The sequence below is a fragment of the Cetorhinus maximus genome, chromosome 16 (assembly GCF_964194155.1).
Source record: "Cetorhinus maximus chromosome 16, sCetMax3.hap1.1, whole genome shotgun sequence".
Taxonomy (NCBI): Eukaryota; Metazoa; Chordata; class Chondrichthyes; order Lamniformes; family Cetorhinidae; genus Cetorhinus; species Cetorhinus maximus.
The window spans coordinates 49,107,838-49,127,920 of record NC_135894.1 but is presented as its reverse complement, the minus strand read 5'-3'; positions in this window follow the sequence as shown (position 1 = coordinate 49,127,920).

Here is a 20,083-nt window from a genome sequence, read left to right as displayed (position 1 = left end):
TAGTTGCACAGCCTGGGCATGGGTGTTAATCACTTGTACTGAATGTTAACTATAGTAATTAAACTCCCAAGAATGTCTCCCTATTTGTGGCTCCTTGATATGATGAGCAGTGTTCATGTCATTCTGAAGTGAACGCTTGGTTCCTGCACAAGATAAAGGCAGGTATCTCAGTCCAGTGCCTCCTCCCTGTGCTCTGTACAACCTTCCCAGAAGACTGATGGTGCGCCTTCACTGTCACTGGACATGTTAGTTATGCCTGCACCTCGATGGGGCTTATCACTGCTGCCAGAATGTCCTCGGCCAGCGGCACAGAGTTCTGTCATTCTCTCTGCTCTCAGCACCTTTGAGGTGGGCTGGCACCCCCATCTCATTAGCATCTGTGTCCAGTGACAGTGTGGTCCTGAAGGGTTCAGCACACGATGGATGCCATAGGATCAGGAGAAGTTAAAGTTTCCCTGCTGCGTCTCCATGTTATGACTGTGTTCACAGAGTGCAAGTGAGCTGCCCTCAACCAGACAGGAGTCAGACATTCACATAAGCTATAATGAGGATCTATGGAGTGTCTTCACTGTATGTTGTCATCATCTTCCTGGAATGTTTGGACTATGGGCATCTGCTGTGTCTCCATGACAGGAGCCTTCTCACAAAAGCTATGTGGACTGCCATCAGCCAGACAGGAGTCAAAAGTTCACAGATGCAATGTGAGGATCTATGGAGTCTCTTCAATGCATGTCATCATCATCATTATCCATGAATCTAAAAGCTATGAGGGCCTCCTGAGCACTTCTGCCTCATCTGGGCAATGTGATGGCCTCATCATCATCATCTTTGCCTTCAAGGGCCTCCTCACCTTCATCCCCATCGACGTCCCCCTCATCGGAGGAGACTTGCAGCTCCTCCATCTCCTCCTCCAGCAGGTCCTCACCCCGTGCAGCACCAGGTTGTGAAGGGCACAGCAGATGATGACGATGCGTGACACCCTCTGTAGGCTATATTGCAGGGCTCCACCAGACCGGTCCAGGCACCAGAACCTCATTTTCAACTTCCCAATAGTTAGCTCCACCAAAGTGTGGGTTGCAGCATCAGCCTCATTGCACATTCTCTCTGCTGCACTCTGAAGCCGCTGCACGGGCGTTATCTGCCTCATCCTCTGTGTCCCCAAGCCTTTGTCCCCAAGGAGCCATCCCTGCAGCCTCTGTGGACTCTGGAAGATGTCAAGGATCTGAGACCTACTGAGAATGTAGGAGTTGTGGATGCTCCCTGGAAATCATGCGCAGACCTGTAGGATGCATTTGTTGTGACACATACCAGCTGAACATTCATCAAATTGATGCCCTTGCGGTTGACATAGTTGTCTGCCTGTTGCCATGGAGACCTAATCTCCACATGAGTGTAGCCTATGGCACCCTGCACCTGTGAGAAACCTGAGATCTGCATAAATCCCAGCGCTCTTGCTGCCTGGCTTTCCTGACCCCAGGCGAAATGCACAAAGTTCTGTGCCTTCGTGAATATGGCATCTGTGATCTCCTGGATGCACTTGTGGGTGGAGGCTTGCAAGATCCTGCAGAGGTCACCTGTGGAGCCCTGAAAGGAGCCACTGGCATAAAAATTGAGTGCTGTGGTCACATTCACAGCCACTGGTAGTGGATGCCCTCCATGTCCCCGTGGCGCCAAATCCTGAAGCAGCTGGCACATGTGACCGACCATGGGCATGTGCAGTCTTCGGCGACACTGGTTCTCGGTCATCCGCAGGAATGACAAGCGCCACCTGTAGACCCTGGGTCTTCCTAGGCGCCGATGGCTCGCTGTGGCTCTTCAGCGGTGTTTGCAGGAGCCCTAGCCGCCCTTCTCCTCGAGGGTGTTGCTTTTCCCTCTGCCCAGCCAGGCACCTCCATCACCCTCTTCTCCTTTGTCTCCGCTCTCTGTAAGCCATGAGGCATACAGCTCAGTCACCATGCTCCTGATGTACTCCTCCTGAAGGATGAAAGAGAAAGATGCATGGGTTAGCACTGGTCTCCTAGGAATCTCTCATGGTTGCATGTGTGGCTCTGGCTCCGTTGCAAGGCCCCTTAATGCATGCTGGAGAGTGCTGGCCACTACTTGGATGGCCAGAGTTTAGTGCACTGCATGGTTGCCCGAAACCCCACCCACCTCTGCCCCACTCCACCTGACTGATTGGCGGCAGCTTCGCCCACTGGACTGCCCACTGTGTTCTCAGCTCAGGCGCAGGCATTCTCCTAACCCGTACTGTTAGCTTGAACCTGGGGTAGACTGGTCAAAACTGAATGAAGATATGGCAAGGGGCTGTGAGCGCTTCCACCAGTGACTGCTCCACTGCCAGCTTTCACAAGGAGATTGTACAACTTGCCCAGTGGTCCAATTGTTCTGCAGCCCCTAAAATGCTTATTAATTTGCAGTCTGTACCTGAGAGGTGCAAAGTCCAGGAGGATTTGGTGGTACTTTCATGCCTGTGCATTGCTTGAGTGGGCAGATAAGCTAGAGACCCAACTCCAAGCATGTCAATGTAGCTGCGCTTGAACTGTTTCAGCTGCAGAAGAGTGGTCACTTTATACAAGGCTTTCCCAATGCATGGCTACTTCCCACCCGCCGCCCCACCTCCCCCCACCCCCTGCATGTGCTTGTGCACTGCCATCAGACCATGCTGCCTTGCTCCCAAGTCAGCGTAACCACAGTGCAGCCCTTGCCCCGGCACCGCACTGTCAGCCAGTTGGGAATAAGCGACTTTCCTGTGCCCTCGCTTGAATGCGCAACGACTCAACCTTGAAGATGAATGGGTGACCCTCACGAGCGCTGCACAACGTTAGTGTCCACTCACCGCCATGTTCCCCTCCAAATTCAGCTCGCCAGGTGCATGCCTTTTAAATGCTGTTGAAAAGCACATCGGCGTGCAATCACGCCGACGTACCCGGATGATCCATTGGGTTCGATTGATTTCAGCGAGCAGGATGTATAATGAGATGCTGAAGTATTGAAATTAGGTTCCCAAAGTGCAGTGGCTGGAAAGGCAGCCCTCCATTGACGGACAGAGCGGTCGATTACAAACTGGTTTCAAGGCGACGCGAAACAGATTTTTGGTCTTCCCACTATATTGTCCAACCACCACCCACCCCTCTCGCCATGATGCCTGCCGCTAATGGGAGCGGAAAATTCCGGCTACAGCCTCTAAAATAAAACCTCATCTATATACTGTGGTGAGCAGATCATATTGCAATGTGATTTCATTTTAGTTTTAGTAATTTAACAAATAACCTAACTTGAACTTGAAAAGCATATTTTTTCAGATTCTCGATGCTCAGTCAGAGATGCTGTTGCTATCATTCATCCAACTGTGTCACCACTGAGGCCACATTTGCACAAAGGGTAACAGGTCCTGCAAGAAACCAGTTTACTTGTTGAAAAATGCCCTGCAGCTTTGATTTTTGAGAGCACCTAAATCTGAGTGCTTAAAGGAGAGACTCCGAATCCGTAATAATGATTGACATTGTTGATGACTGGTTTGGTTCCTCCTGTTATGTGATTTGGGATGATTTTATGCCATTCCTGCTATCCTGATTCAAAAATTTCTATTATAAAAATTAAATGATTCAGCTCAAATGGTGAATTTGATAGAATAGAAGCATGGTAGAATGAGTGGCAGATACTGAGGAGAGAGCAATGTCGGACTAGCTTTTCTGTCAATATCCAGTTACCCGCACCAAGTGGTAGTTTAGACCTGCTGTGGGAGACAGAATGGATGAATTTGATTTTTTTCTATTCTGTACTCATCTGTGAGTGTGAGGTGACAGTTCTAGAGAATGGGTATTTTTTTTTCATTTTGCGTCTAGTGACAGCTCTAAGCACATCTATGTCAATGCTTCTGATTGAAGTGATTGTACAATTTCAATTTTACCAAGCTAGAGGAGGACGTAACTAGACGATAAATCCACTCCAGGTATTTATGGGGGTCTCAGTGACAGAATTAAATGTACCATGATATGACAATAATATGTCAGAAAAATAAAAGTTATAGTAATAAGAGCTTTATTCAAGTGGGAGGGACAATGTCAATAACATTGATTTTTGGAAATGGCAAAATTAGCAGCAACTATGGCCTTGTGAGAGTGGAAATTGTGAATTTCTTGGGAAGAAATGGTAAGATTCAGCAAAAGGGACATTCAGAATCAGAATTGCATGTGCTGTTAAACATGTGCCAGGGTTTTACGGCGCCTCTGCCTGACGGGATAATGTGGCCCCATCGAACAGAATGGGGATTTAAATGGCTCGCCAGGGGAGACATGCTGGGGTGGGGCCATAACATCCTGGTCATGGATTCCTACATTCTCCTTTTAGACTCCCTCTGGAGGTAGATGTGAATTGTAGCCTTAAATGAACAAAACGAACAATGCGATTTTTAATACACTACATCCCTCCCCTTAAAAAATGACAGGCAAAGTGTGTTTCAATGCTTTGTTCCAAAAGTGTAAACAATAAACTTAAGCATAACTTGAACAGTCAATTTCACCAGTAATACTATTACATATGCAAACTTTTGTATGTATAATGAGTTGAGAGATTTGTTCATCAACTGAAAATAGTTCACTTCGTAACATAATCACTTAAGTATGGTGGACATTTTCCCTCAAGTATAATATTGTCTGACATCAGGTGTGGTCTCATTTAACTCAGGTTCTTCAACTGAGATATTGATGTCGGAATCAGATTCAATGTTTAACAGTTTTTTTCAGTCCTTTGAAGAGTGACACGTTTCATGTGACAATTTGCAAACCACATTGAGCAATGATCATTGATCCCTTTGTGTTGGTCACAACAAATGGCTGGACGTCATGAGGGGTTTTTTGCTTTCCAACATGACCATCACGTTTCACAAGCCCTTATTGCCTGGCTTCAGTGGTGTAGCTCTAAATTTTGTTTCACTCTGCATTTACTTTCATTCAGACCTTTTGCTCTTGTTTGTGTTCATGTGCATGTTGTTCATTAGCTCCTTGAGTGCTTTCCAGTAGTTGGGTGAGGAGTCGCTCTGTGTGAAGAAAACAATACAAATCTTGCTTCCACAGCTTGCTCTCAGCTCTAGCTGTGTGTATGACTTTTTTCAAAGTACTCATAAATCTTTCAACTTCTCCATTAGCTCTTGTCCAGCAGGGTGTGATTTTTCAATGATTGAAGTGAGGCGGTTCACAAATTTACTGAACTCATCACTGTTGAATGGGAGTCCATTGTCAATTCACATCGTTTGAGGGACTCCAAACAAAACAAAAAATCTTGTCAAGCTTGTGATGACTGCTTTCATTGATGTAGATGTCACTATTTCCACGACTGGGAATCTGCAGTAGTCAGTGGGCAAATGAGTACAGCTGAGGAAACTGAGTGCAAACCTGTGAGTTTGGTGAGTAGGGGAGTTTCCAGTGTTAATTTTATTCTTAATCTCTAATCTAGTCTGTAATTAGCAGTAACTGGAAAATACTTTGTAAGTGGACTAAATTTCTTCCTTCCTTGCAGTTTACATAGGGTAAACACTCCCTGCTATGAGAGCTGAGTAGTTAATTAGCTAACTGGTTGAATCTGGTTTCTCAAGCCCCGGTTCAGTTGGCTATGAATTCAGGGCTCTTTAGTGCCGCCTCGGAAACTGAGTGTAGCTGAGGAAACTGAGTGTGGTTGAGGAAACTGAGTGTGGCTGAGGAAACTGAGTGTGGCTGAGGAAACTGAGTGTGGCTGAGGAAACTGAGTGTGGCTGAGGAAACTGAGTGTGGCTGAGGAAACTGAGTGTGGCTGAGGAAACTGAGTGTGGCTGAGGAAACTGAGTGCAAACCTGAGAATTTGGTTAGTGGGGAGTTTGGTGAGGAGGGGAAGGAGGTGTTGCTTTTGCTTTTTCTACATTTTTCACCCTGTAAGAATTGGCTCTTACTCTACTACAGGGAAAGGAGCTAACTGTTTGGTGAGTTTCTGGTAAGTGGTGGTTAAGAACTATTCTATTCCTAAGGTTTAAAATGGTATGCAGATTGGTGGCAGAGTTAATTAAATATATTTTAAAAACAACATAAATAAGTGAATAATATAATTAAATAATTAATTGAAACACATTGAGGATGGCAGGACAGGTGATGTGTCAAGGCTGTAGCATGTGGGAACTCCTGGCTAACATTGTGATCCAAGGCAAACAAGTCTGCAGTAAGTGATTGCGACTTGAGGAACTTCGGCTCAGAGTCATTGAGCTGGAGGCTGAGCTGCAGCCTCTGTGACACAGCAGGGCTAGAGGAAAGTTACCTGGATGCTTTGTACCAGGAGGCAGTCACACTACTTAGGATAGGGTCTTTTGGTTTGGTCAGTGGTCGGGGACAGAAGGGTGTGATTGCAAGTGAGGCAGGTAAGGGGACCCAGAGGGCAGGCGTGCAGGAGTGTGAGCCTCTGGAATTGCCCAATAGATTTGAGGTTCTCTCAGCTTGTTTGTTTGAGAGTGGGGGCTGCAGGGTGGATGAGCAAACAGACCATAGCACCTTGATACAGGAAGCCATTCAAGTGGGGGTAACAAAAAGGAACATAGTGGTAGTAGGGGACAATATAGTGTGGGGCATTAATGCTAATCTTGGCAGCAAAGAAGAAGAGCCAAGATGACTGTGTTGCCTGATGGTGCCAGGGTTTGGGACAGTGCCTTGGACTGGAGAGGAACTTGCAGAGGGAGGGGCAGGATCCAGTTGTCATGGTCCATGTAGGTACCAATGACATAGGTAGAACTAGGAAAGAGATTCTGCACAAAGAGAAGGTCAATCATCTCAGTTCCAGGACATCAATGCAGGAGTTTCTCAGAATAGTGTCCTAGGCCTAACCATCATCAATGACCTTTCTTCCATCATAAGGTCAGAAGTGGGGATGTTTGTTGATGATTGCACAATGTTCAGCACCATTCGCGAATACTCAGATACTGTAGCAGTCCATGTCCAAATGCAGAAAGACCTAGGCAATATCCAGGCCTGGGCTGACAAGTGGCAAGTAACATTCATGCCAAACAAGTTCCAGGCAATGACCATTGTTATGAGGCAGCCTTTCGGTAAAGCTGAGTTATTTAAAAATCCCAGAGGGAAACTTTAAACAACTGTCATAACCTATATTTTAAATGGTATGTTTGAGATGCAACTCTAAATTCAGGAATCAGACCATCAATTCTCGAGAGGTTTTAAATTAAACTAAATGAAACATTTTATTAAGTTACAGCACACTAAACACATACACATGACTACAAATTACTACTATCATAACTTTTAACAAATTCCCAGACTAATCTCCATTAAGGCAACAGCAAACCATAGACTTTCAGCAGACACCAGGCAAACATTTTCACCTTACAAATTCAAAATTAGGTTCCTTTCACTTTGGTTCCGGTGGAGACAGTTGTAGGCTTACAGCTACTTTGATCTTACATTGCCTCTGCCCTGCACACACAAAACTACTATCTGTTATACCCAGCACAGCTCATTGAATGTAAACTCTCATTGTATCACCAGCCTCTTCTAACAATAAAACTCCTTTCATAGTACCAATTATATTAGCAATAGAGACATATTGCTTGGTCTCTGCTAGCTAGGTGCCAGATTTCACTTGCCTTCTTGAATGGTCTATTCAAAAATGCAAATGCACTCTACCTCTCTGACATCTCGAAACAAGTACACATCAAAGCTAAGACACACCCACAGTCTTAAACCTCTATTTTAAAAGAAAAATGTTTTCTAATAATATTATATCCATTAATAGCTTCATGGCAACCATCTCCAACAAGAGAGAGTCTAACCACCGCCCCTTGACATTCAATGGCATCGCCATCTCTGAATCCCCCATTAGCAACATCCTGGCAGTTACCACTGACCAGAAACTGAACTGGATTAGCCATATAAATACTGTGGCTACAAGAGCAGGTCAGAGGCTAGGAATCCTGCAGTGAGAAAGTCACCTCCCAAAGCCTGTCCACCATCTACAAGGTACAAGTCAGGAGTGTGATAGAATATTCTCCACTTGCCTGGATGAGTGCAGCTCCAGCAACACTCAAGAAGCTTGACACCTTCCAGGATAAAGCAGCCCGCTTAATTGGCACCCCTTCCACAAACGTTCACTCCCTCCACCACTGATGAACAATCTACAAGTTACACTGCAGAAACTCACCAAGGCTCCTTCGACAGCACCCTCCAAACCCATGACCACTAACATCCAGAAGGACAAGGGCAGCAGACATCTGGGAACACCACCACTTGGAAGTTCCCCTCCAAACCACTCACCATCATGACTTGGAAATATATTGCTGTTCCTTCACTGTTGCTGGGTCAATATCCTGGAACTCCCTCCCTAACAGCATTGTGGGTGTACTTACACCACAGGGACTGCAACAGTTCAAGAAGGCAGCTCACCACCCTCTTCTCAAGGGCAATTAGGGATGGACAATACATACTGGCCTAGCCAGTGATGCCCATATCCCATAAATAAATAAAAAAGGAGCTAGGCAGTAAATTAAAAAGCAGAACCTCAATGGTTATAATCTCTGGATTATTACCTGAGCCACATGCAAACTGGCATAGGGTACATAACATTAGAGAGATGAATACATTGCTCAAACACTGGTGTGGGAGAAGTGGATTCCTGTTTATGGGGCATTGGCATCAGTGCTGGGGAAAGGAAGGGCTGTACCTTTGGGACAGCATACTGGGACCGATGTCCTTGCGAGCCATATAACTAGGGAAGTCAAGAGGGTTTTAAACTAAATAGTGGGGGCAAGGGATCAAATGTGGAAACATGTGGTATATCAAAGAGCAGAGACAAGGTGAGAGAGGAAAATAGTAACATGGGAAAAGAGGATCAGAAAATGGCAGGAAGGGACAGAGGGAAAAAACTTAAGAATGCACCAACAAAATGGACTAGATGGTTCAAAGATAACAAAAAGACAAAACCAATGGCTCTGTATCTGAATGTGCGTAGCATTCATAACAAAGTAAACAAATTTGTCGTGTACATTGAAGTAAATAAATATGATCTGATGGCCATTACGAAGATAAGGATGACAAGGTTTGGGTCCTGAATAATGAGGGGTATATGACATTCAAGAAGATTAGGAAGCTCGGTAAAGGTGGAGGGGTAGCACTGTTGATCAAGGATGGCACTGGTGTAATAATTAGAGGTGACCTTGTTTCAGAAGTTCAGAATGTAGAATTGGTTTGATGGAGATGAGGAATAGTAGGGGATGGAAGTCACTAGTGGGAGCGGTCTACAGGCCCCCTAACAGTAACCACAATGTAGGACAAAGTAGACAAGAAGAAATACTGGGTGCTTGTGATAAAGGGACGGCAATAATGGGTGACTTTAATCTACATGTAAACTAGAAAAATCAGATTGGCAGTAGTAGCTTGGATGAGGAGTTCATAGAATGCTTTCGAACCAGAGAGCAGGTTATATTAGAGTTTGTTAACACATTATGCCTTCTTACCTTTATGCCACTATTCGCAACTTCTTTAACCCTTACCACTACCATTAATACTCCTTGTCTTTTTGTCCATGACATCTTTGCGAATCTCTCCTTAGCCCCTACCTATCGCTGGCCTCCTATTCAGTTTCACCTGCTCCACCCCCCTTAAACAGTATAAATTTCATCATATTTCTACTTCTCTTTAGTTCTGAAGAAGGGTCAAACAGATTTGAATCATTGGGCAGAATTTTCAGGGTGATGTGTTGGGGGCGGGCCCCCCACGTCAGCACGTAAAATGATGCGTGGTGACTTCGGGCGAGCGTCCCGATGTCACCGTGCGCCATCACGATATTTCATTGGGCGGGCGTGCGATGAAGTGCAACATGCGCCCGCCATTAATTAACGGGCTAGTTAAGGCCCTTAACTTGGCAATCGACACTGATTTTCAGGCGCCTGTGCGATCTTCGGCTCAGCGCATGGGCGCAACGGGCAGGCAGGTAAGCGAATTTTTAATAAAACTCATCTACGGCGGGATAAGAGGGCTCTTTGGGGTTGTCAATCTGGTCTGTGAAGTATTTATTGCAGAAAGTGTTTTAAACTTGCCTGTGTGATCTGCAGCAGTTCAGTACGAATTCCAGCAGCTTTGTGTGTACTTTAAACCTTCAGCTCAGCACTCTGCAGTCAGGAATCTTTATCGGGCCTGCAGCTTTCCAGAGGCCTCCCTTTAGCCTGGGTATGGGTTCTGACATATCCACTGGAGGCAGTTCCTCTGAAGAGGAAGGGAGGGCTACAATAAAGAGGAGGCCAAGAGTGCACAATCCGCCTCCAGGGGAGCCACCTTTGGGAGGACAGGCGCAGGCACAAGGGGCGCAGGGCCAAGAGGTAGTCCAAGGTGGAAGGGGCTGCAGGAGATGCCACTATCCTGCTGCCAGGGTTTACAGGTGGAGAAGCTGCTACCTCAATATGACTGAGGTGCAGTGCCGAAGGAGGCTCTGACTGTCGAGGGGGACAGTGAACCATATCTGTCAGATGATTGGCCCTGAGATCTCTCCTAACTGTGTGGGTGGACACCCGATGCCAGCGGCTCTGAAGGTCACAGTTGCCTTGCACTTCTATGCCTCTGGCTCCTTCCAGGGCTCGGTGGGTGATCTTTGCGGTGTCTCCCAATCAGCTGTCCACACTTGTGTCAAGCAGGCTACAGACGCTCTGTTCAGACGCGCATTGACCTTCATCCACTTCCGCTGCAACCAGGCAAGTCAGGCACAGTGAGCCAGAGGCTTCGCGGCCATTGCTGGCTTCCCCTGCGTACAGGGTGCAATAGACTGCACACACATGTGGCCATCAAAGCGCCAGCAGGTGAGCCCGGTGCCTTCGTCAGCAGGAAGGGCTTCCACTCCATGAACATGCAGATAGTGTGTGATCACAGGATGCTGATTCTACAAGTTTGTGCAAGGTACCCAGGCAGCTCCCACGACGCCTACATCCTCAGGCACTCCCAGGTGCTGGCGCTCTTCAGTGCTCCGGCTCGGCTGGATGGATGGCTGCTGGGTGACAAGGGCTATCCCCTCAGAAGGTGGCTCATGACGCCTCTCCGCCATCCAAGAACAGAAACTGAGCAGCACGACAATAGGAGCCACGGCACCACAAGTGGAGAGAGGTGGAAAGAATCATTGGTCTTCTCAAGATGCGTTTCCGATACTTGGACCCCTCAGGGGGCGCACTCCAGTACCCCGCAGATCATGTCTCGGTGATAGTGGTAGCATGCTGTGCTCTGTACCATCTTGCGCTGGAAAGGGGGATCGCTGTGGACAATGAAGACATTGACACAGTAGATGCGGCTGTACACGATGAGTCCAGCAGTGATGAGTCCAGAGGATGAGGAAGCACAGGGGAATGATGAGGGGCTGAACGCTGACCCTGCACTACACCAACGAACTTTCAGCTAGCTCCACACAAATGGACCTGGAGGACCAGCCTTGCCTGGCGTTTCCATATGCGGCACTTAAGTGCCACATCTGCCACTTCATCAGCTGCAACTAAGGGCTTTGAACATAAACCTCAATGTCCACTCAAACACTCATGCCATGTCTGTAAAACATACAAATGCAGCACAAAGGAGCACCCTCAGCCATGGTAACGCATGTGGATTTTAATTTGATCCATCATATGGTCCAATAAAATGAATCCAAAACATTTTCACAACTGCAAAAAATAATAATTCCCTAATCTAGGGCCACAAAAACACCAGTGAGAAACCCGTGGTGTGCCTAAGGTGCCTTATGCTTAGGTTTATAGGTGCTACATCTTGGTGCCGACCCATTGCTCGGAGTGGCTTCTGAGACAGCCTGCTGACTCTGCTGTCCTGTTGGCCTTGATGACCTTGGCAGATGTCCTCTGGCCCTTGGAGCCTGTGCTGGCCCCGCCTGGGAGGGAGTGCCAGTTCCACAGCTGGCATCTCCCCAGTCATCGCAGCATTTCCTGGCAGAGGGGCGGAGGAGCTGCTGCCCTCATCCAGAGCACCCTGAGGGGAGCCCACAGAGACAACAGGCAGCTGCTGTGCTGACATGAGGTCAATTCAGACCTTTCTGCTCACCGTAGATGGATGGGCACCGAGCTGGGACACTTGGTGCCCAGATCATCTCCCACATTGCCAATGACCAGCTGTGGCCGCTGGCGCTGTGAAGGCTTGCAGGTCTGAGCGTATCCCCAGGTTGTTCTCCTGGAAGCCCCTCTGCAGGCGAGTCGCCACTCTCTCCATGGAGGAAGCATGACGCTCTGGAATGAGGCTCATGGCATCACTCATGCTCTGCGCGGACTCCTCCACCAAGGGCGCCAAGTGAAGCACACTCTCATGCAACACTCCCAGATGCTCCTGCACACCCGGCCGGATTTCCTGCAGCTGCTGCATGGCGAACAACTCCAGAGGCACATCATCATGGCCCGACTCAGCATGAGCCTGGTCCGCTGCAGTCCTCCGGCTGCTGGTACCATCAACACTCTCTGTCTCTGCCATCTCCTCCAGCAATTGTGTAGTGCTCTCTCCACTGTGCTGTGGGACATTAGCCAATGTTACAATCCCCACCGATGTGCTAGTATCTGCGCTGGTGCCTGCCTCGCAGAAATGGTGTGATGCAGGTGACAGTTCAGGGCCCTCAGGTGTGAGAGGGGGCATCTGCAATCGAGCCTGGTCGCCAGCCTCTGATGATGCTGAAAATAACAACAAAGACAGTGGATCAGTTAGCGTCCACACAGTGACATACTTTATCCCTTTCTCCCAGGCTCATAATGCGCTCAACCTTCCAGAACCTAAGGAGACGAACATTGGTGGGGTGGCAAATACTCAGGAGGAGGCCCAAACATTACAGGCGGATACAGACGGGCTGGTCAGATGGCCTCAGGAATGCCAAATGGAATGTTATGTGGATAAGTGTCACAAAAAGTTAGTATGCAGGTACAGCAAGTAATTAAGAAGGCTAATGGAATGTTATCCTTTTTTATGAGAGGAATTGAACATAAAAATAAGGATCTAATGCTTCAGTTATACAGGGCGTTGGTCAGACCACATTTTAAATACTGTGTGCAGTTTTGGTCTACTTATTTAAAGAAGGATGTAAATGTGTTGGAGGTGGTTCAGAGGAGTTTTACTAGATTGATACCCCAAATGAGGAAGTTGTCTTATGAGGATAGGTTGGACAGGTTGGGCTTGTTTCCACTGGAGTTTAGAAGAGTGAGGGATGACTTGATTGAAATATATGAGATCCTGAATGGTCTCAACAAGGTGGACATGGAAAGGCTGTCTCCTCTTGTTTAAAAATTGGGGGTTGCCCTTATAGGACAGGTGAGGAGAATTTTTTTTCTCTGATGGTTGTGCGACTTTGGATCTCTGCCTCAGAAGGCAATGGAAGCGGGATCATTGAATATTTTTAAGGCAGAGGTACATAGATTCTTGTTAGGCAAGGGAGTCAAAGGTTATCAAGAGAATCAAGTGTTACCAGGGGTAGAAGGGAATGTGGAACCCATTCTTTTCTTTTTCTTTTTTTTTACACAGTGCAGAAGAGGCCCTTCAGCCCATCAAGTCTGCATGACACATGAGAAACATCTGACCTACCTCCCTACCTAATCCCACTTACCAGCACTTGGCCCATAGCCTTGAATGTTATGACGTGCCAAGTGCTCATCCAGGTACTTTTTAAAGGATGTGAGGCAACCCGCCTTCACCACCCTCCCAGGTAGCGCATTCCAGACCGTCACCACTCTCTGGGTAAAAAAAGTTTTTCCTCACATCCCCCCTAAACCTCCTGCCCCTCACCTTGAACTTGTGTCCCCTCGTGACTGGCCCTTCAACCAAGGGGAACAGTTGCTCCCTATCCACCCTGTCCATGCCCCTCATAATCTTGTACACCTTGATCAGGTTGCCCCTCAGTCTTCTCAGCTCCAACGAAAACAACCCAAATCTATCCAACCTCTCTTCAAAACTTAAATGTTTCATCCCAGGCAACATCTTGGTGAATCTCCTCTGCATCCCCTCCAGTACAATCACATCCTTCCTATAATGTGGTGACCAAAACTGCATGCAGTACTCCAGTGTGGCCTCACTAAGGTTCTATACAACTCCAACATGACCTCCCTACTTTTGTAATCTATGCCTTGATTGATAAAAGCAAGTGTCCCGTATGCCTTTTTCACCACCCCACTAACATGCCCCTCCGCCTTCAGAGATCTATGGACACACACGCCAAGGTCCCTCAGAATTTCCTTGTGTCATGCCATTCATTGGATACTTCCTTGTCAAATTACACCTTCCAAAGTGTATCACCTCACACTTTTCAGGGTTAATTTCCATCTGCCACTTATCTGCCCATTTGACCATCCCGTCTATATCTTCCTGTCGTCCAAGACACTCAACCTCACTGTTAACCACCCGGCCAATCTTTGTGTCATCCGCAAACTTACTAATCCTACCCCCCATATAGTCATCTTTGTCGTTTATATAAATGACGAATAATAGGGGACCCAGTGGTACGCCACTGGACACTGGCTTCCAGTCACTAAAGTATCTTTCTGTCATCGCCCTCTGTCTCCTACAACTATGCTAATTTTGAAAACTAGAAACACAAACAGATCAGCCATAATCTTATTGAATAGCAGAGAAGGCTCAAGGGGCTGAATGGCCTACTTCTGCTCCTACTTCATATGTTCGTTTAACAAGCAGGCGTTCACCAGTGTGAAAATCTGTGAAATCAATGCTAACCTCAGTCCATGGTCTTGGAGGTAGTTAAGACATCTTGAGGGGATCGCAAAGATTTGACATTGTCGTTGTTTGACATGGTGTACATTGATTTTATGCTCGACCATGTGGTCAATTCCTGGGAAGCCTAACTTCCCAGTTTTATGATTCCAGAATTGTCACCCATAGTTGCAATGCCTCATCTTGTTTTGTTGCCACTTTTAATTTGGTTTGTTTTAGTGGCTTTGGCATCATGCTTAGGCTTACGTGGTTAAGATGTTATTTGGCAAACTTTTCTTCATGTCTCTTTGCACTGACTGAATACAATGGATGTTGTGAAAGATAGTGCACTGGTTTGAGCTTGCCTTGCTGATACTCAACCTGGAACTCAGTTGATTTGCTGTTTGACATGTTCAACATCATCAAAGTCACACTTGGTTGCTAGTTGCCTCAATCGTGTGTAATATTGATCAATTGTCTTGTTTGCTTCTTACTTCATGCATCAGAAGACAATTGTACTTTTCTTGCATGTGAAATAGGTTGTATGTGCATTTTTGGCTGAGTCAAGACATTTTCTTCATGTGTAACTACCTCAAAAATATCTCCCAATCCTTCGCAAAGCTGCGAGCGGTATGTCAACCTTTTTCCTTTTGCCACCAGTGATTGCAAAACCTGCCATTGCATCTTTGAAATGTCACAGCCACTGTTGCCAATGTGGGAATATGGATGATGGCTCCGAATGCTTATCGAAATGTGCTAAATTGGGCATAAACAATTCCATCTTGATCAGCAATGCAGTGATAGTATATGATCGAGGATTTGGAATTGCGTTTCTTGCACAGAAAAATTTCTCTGTAACGATCTGAGATTAATTTTTTTTTTGATTGAATCATCATTTTTGTGAGATCGGTGTGTGAGTACACCAAGCAGGCCTCCCACTTACTAATTCCAAGCTGCAGTGCCTCAATGTGTGTCTAACAACAGGCTACAGTCTCAATGTGTTCCTTAAATCTCCACCTTAAAATGTGGTTTGCTGAAAGTAGACAACGATCTTCCAAATGTTTCATAGCTGAAAGCAATGCTTCCTATTTCTCACCATCTTTATTACCATTGTTATGTTCTTGGGGAAAAAGCAGCAACAGTAAGAACAGTAGATTCAGCAAGAATCAGAAATGAACATTCAGAATCAGAACTGCACATGCTGCTAAAACATAGATCCCTTTATTCTCCTTCTAGGCTCCCTCTGCTGGTATATGTGTATGGTAGCCTTAAGTGGACAAAATGCACAATGAAATTTTCAATACACTACAGAAATGACTGGGAAAGCATCGTCATATGTGAATGACTAAGTATGACTAATACGGAATGAATAGCTCAGAGCTTCAGGCATCCAGGGCAAGAGATCAGTACTTAATAAGCGAGTGAAAAAAATGGGCCACACACTTTCTTAAGTAATTCTGCAGGCATGCATTGATAGTTCAGACTTGGTACAATTATGTTCGTTCATTATTTTCTGAGCACAATTAAAGGACATTATTTAATTAACAAATCGTCCATACTGATTATATGTTTGGGATTTTGATCTTGGTGTATGTGTGTGCACTCGGCCTATGTGTGGGTATAGGGACTTAGGATCAGTGTTCTCTTACTGTGGGAAAAGTAATGCTGCAACTAGGTTTTAGAAAATTTATGAAAGGTAGAAAGTGAGGGTCAAGATGATTGTGAAATAAAACAGAAAATGCTGGAAAAATTCAGCAGGTCTGACAGCATCTGTGGAGAGAGGAACAGAGTTAACGTTTTGAGTCCGTATGACTCTTCTTCCCTCCCATATTTGTCTGAGAAGGAAAGCAAGGGAATAGATGGAAACAAATACCAATTTGTATCAGAATTTTTATCGCATTTGATTGACTATGCAATATTTTATGATTCTGAGATCATTGAATGTAAAAGGTGTATGGGATCAGTTATTACTTATAAACAAAAATAGCCCAAAGGCAGGTGGAGTTAAGAATTATGTACAAGGTATGTCCCTTTACATCCTCCCTGCATGGATCAAAATATTGAACAAAACTACATATTCTTTCAAGAACATCATTCATTCCATCTCTAATATTAACCTTGTCAACAGCACAATGTTATATATGCACTCAACACAACATTATAGATTAATGGTTATGCACAATAATATGACGTTGAAGCTCTTTTACTGTCACTTTTGATTTATCAGCTGACAAATATGAACGTAAGCAGAAACTGACAAGGAGCCAGCTTTCTTTCAGTATGATATTGTTTTCCTTGAGGGAAACCTCCAGAGTAAGCCATTTTGCAGTGGGGCTGCTCTGAAATAAGTAGTTTATAATTTTTCAGTGATGGCTGTTACAGATTTGCAGGTCTTTTGATTACATTGTCCATTAGGAGGTTACAATGAATTGTAGCAAAATATGCTCAGACATTGACATAATCCGTTAACTAGCACAAAAACTATACCAAAGCTGTCCTTCCAGATTTGATCATTTTAACCTATTCGTTGCTGAAGAAACCAGAACTCTATCGGCAGGAGTTCCCAGTCGGCGTGCAGGAGCGGCGCATTACGCCGACACGTAAAATGATGCGGGATGACGTCGGGCGGAACTCCCGACGTCACCCTGCGTCATTTCAATTTTCAGGTCGGCGTGGGTGCAGCCGAATCAGCTGTGCGCCCACCGACCTGTCAATGGCCAATTGAGGCCATTTAAAAAGTAATTGCACCTGTTAAAGGACCTGCCCGTCCAACCCTAAGGTTGGCGGGCAGGCCGGGAGCCCTGGCAGGCCTCAGAAAAAGCATGAAACCTCATCCCGTGGGCGGGATGAGGTTTCATGTAGCCTTTTTAAAAATTTAATGAAAGTTTAATTAAAAGTGATGAACATGTCCCAACTCATGTGACAGTGTCACATGAGGGGACATGTCAGGGAAATTTTATTTTTCTATTTTTAACATTTTTGAATTTGGCGCTGATCTCCCTGAGGCAGCACTTAGCCTCAGGGAGATCTGTGCGTTCTTTTGTGCGCATGCGCGAAAGAGCACACTCTCGGCTCAGGGAATCCCCCCCCACACAGGGAATGCATAGTGCTTCCTGGTGGACGTCACGCTGGGCGGGCCTTAATTGGCCCGCCCATGTAAAATGGCGGTGCGCCCCCAATTGGGGGCGCCGATCAGAGGAGCGCCCGCTCCTGAACTTCCCCCCCCGATGGGGAGAAAATTCTGCCCTATACGTCATTGACATAATCAGTAGAATGACATAGGATTTAAAGGGGGCAGAGTTGCCAGAACGTGAATTACTTTTGTAAATAAGTTAATTGATGGTGCCGTGTGTTTTACAAATTTTTATATTGGAGCATAGTAACATAAGAAATAAGAGCAGGAATAGGCCATTCAGCCCCTCAAGCCTGCTCCACCATTCGTCTAGATCATGGCTGATCTTCTACCTCAACAACAGTTTCTCGTACTATCCCCACACCTCTTGATATTTTTAATATCTAAAAATCTATCAATCTCTGTCTTGAACATACTCAATGACTGAGCCTCCATTGCCTCTCACTCCTGTCATGCCCTGTAATAACTTTATGTGCTGCAATGAGATTACCTCTCATTCTTCTAAACTCTAGAGAATATAGGCCCCATCTCCTCATACTCTACTCATAAAACAATCCTGCCATCCCAGATATCAGTCTGGTGAACCTTTGCTGCACTCCATCTATGGCAAGTATATGCTTCCTTAGATAAGGAGACCAAAACTGTACAGAATACTTCAGGTGCAGTCTTGCCAAGGCTCTATACAACTGCAACAAGACAGCTTTACTCCTGTACTCAAATCCTCTTCCAATAAAGGCCAACAAAACCTTTGTCTTCCTAATTGCTTGCTGCGCCTACATGTTAGCTTTCAGTGACTAAGGAACAAGGACACCCAGGTCCCTTTGGACAACAACATTTTCCAATCTCTCACCATTTAAGAAATGCTCTGCATTTCTGTTTTTCCTACCAAAGTGGATAACTTCAAATTTTTAGTTCAAGGTTCACAGCTGGAGCTGTTATCTGGGATGCTGAAACTTGAACTTGGAGTTTGAGTGTGCATCCTCTCATGATAGCCCTTTCTTCTCTGTTTACTGTAAGAACAGAAGATCATAAGAAATAGGTTCTGGAGTCAGCCATTTGGCCCCTCAAACAGTAATTACCCACTTATGGCCCTCAATTAGTGTCCAGGCAGTAAGGCCGTCCACGACTCTTCCCACCCCGGACTTAAATGGGTGGAGGTCGGAAGGTGGTGGGGTCTCTACCCAGCTCTATCCTGCCTAATTAAATGCCCCCTATCTCCAAACTTGCTGTGGAGGGAGCATTTAAATTCTGCCGTTTGAGTCCTCCTCACAACTTTCTTTCCTACTTGTCTTTGATTCCTCAGAAAATTTGGCTACAATACGTTCAGTCCCTTCACCCAAGTCATAGTTGAGGCCCCAGCACTGAGCCCTGTGACACTCCACTAGCTACCGTTTGCTAGCTTGAAAATGACCCATTTATCCAGACTCTCTGGTTCCTGTCAATTAGCAAATCCTCTGTCCACGCTAATATATTACTTGCATACCATGGGCAGGATTTTACCGTAGGCGAGCGGGGGCGGGGCCCGCTCATCGACGCATAAAATGATGCGGGATGATGTCGGGCAGAACTCCCGACGTCACCCCGCCCCATTTAAATTTTCAGGAAGGCGGGGGCGCAGCAAAATCAGCTGCGCGCCCACCAACCTGTCAATGGCCAATTGAAGCCATTGACAGGATCAATTAAGCAATTAAAGGACCTGCCCGTCCAACCTTAAGGTTGGCGGGCAGGCCAGGAGCCCTGGCGGCAACTAGAAAAAACATGAAACCTCATCCACCGGCGGGTTTTAAAAATTTTCATAAAGTTGTTATGGAAATTATGAACGTGTCCCAACTCATGTGACATGAGGGGACATGTAAGGGAATGTTTTTTTTCTATTTTTAACATTGTTGAAAGTAGAGATGATCTCCCTGAGGTAGCACTTAGCCTCAGGGAGGTGAGTGCGCTCTTTTGTGCGCATGCGCGAAAGAGCGCACTCTTGGGTTTAGGGATTCCCCCCGCCCGCACAGGGAGCACATAGCGCTTTCCTGCGGAAGCCTTAATTGGCCCGCCCATGTAAAATGGCGCCGTGCCTCCGATTAGGGTGCCAATCGAAAGCGTGCCCGCGCATGCCAGCCCAACTTCCCCCCCAACGGGGGGAAATTCTGCCCCATGAGTGTGTAGTAACCTATTATGTGGCACTTTATTGAATGTCATTTGGAAATCCAAATGCATTACATTTACTGGTTCACCTTTATCCACACTGCTTGTTACATCCTCAAAAAAC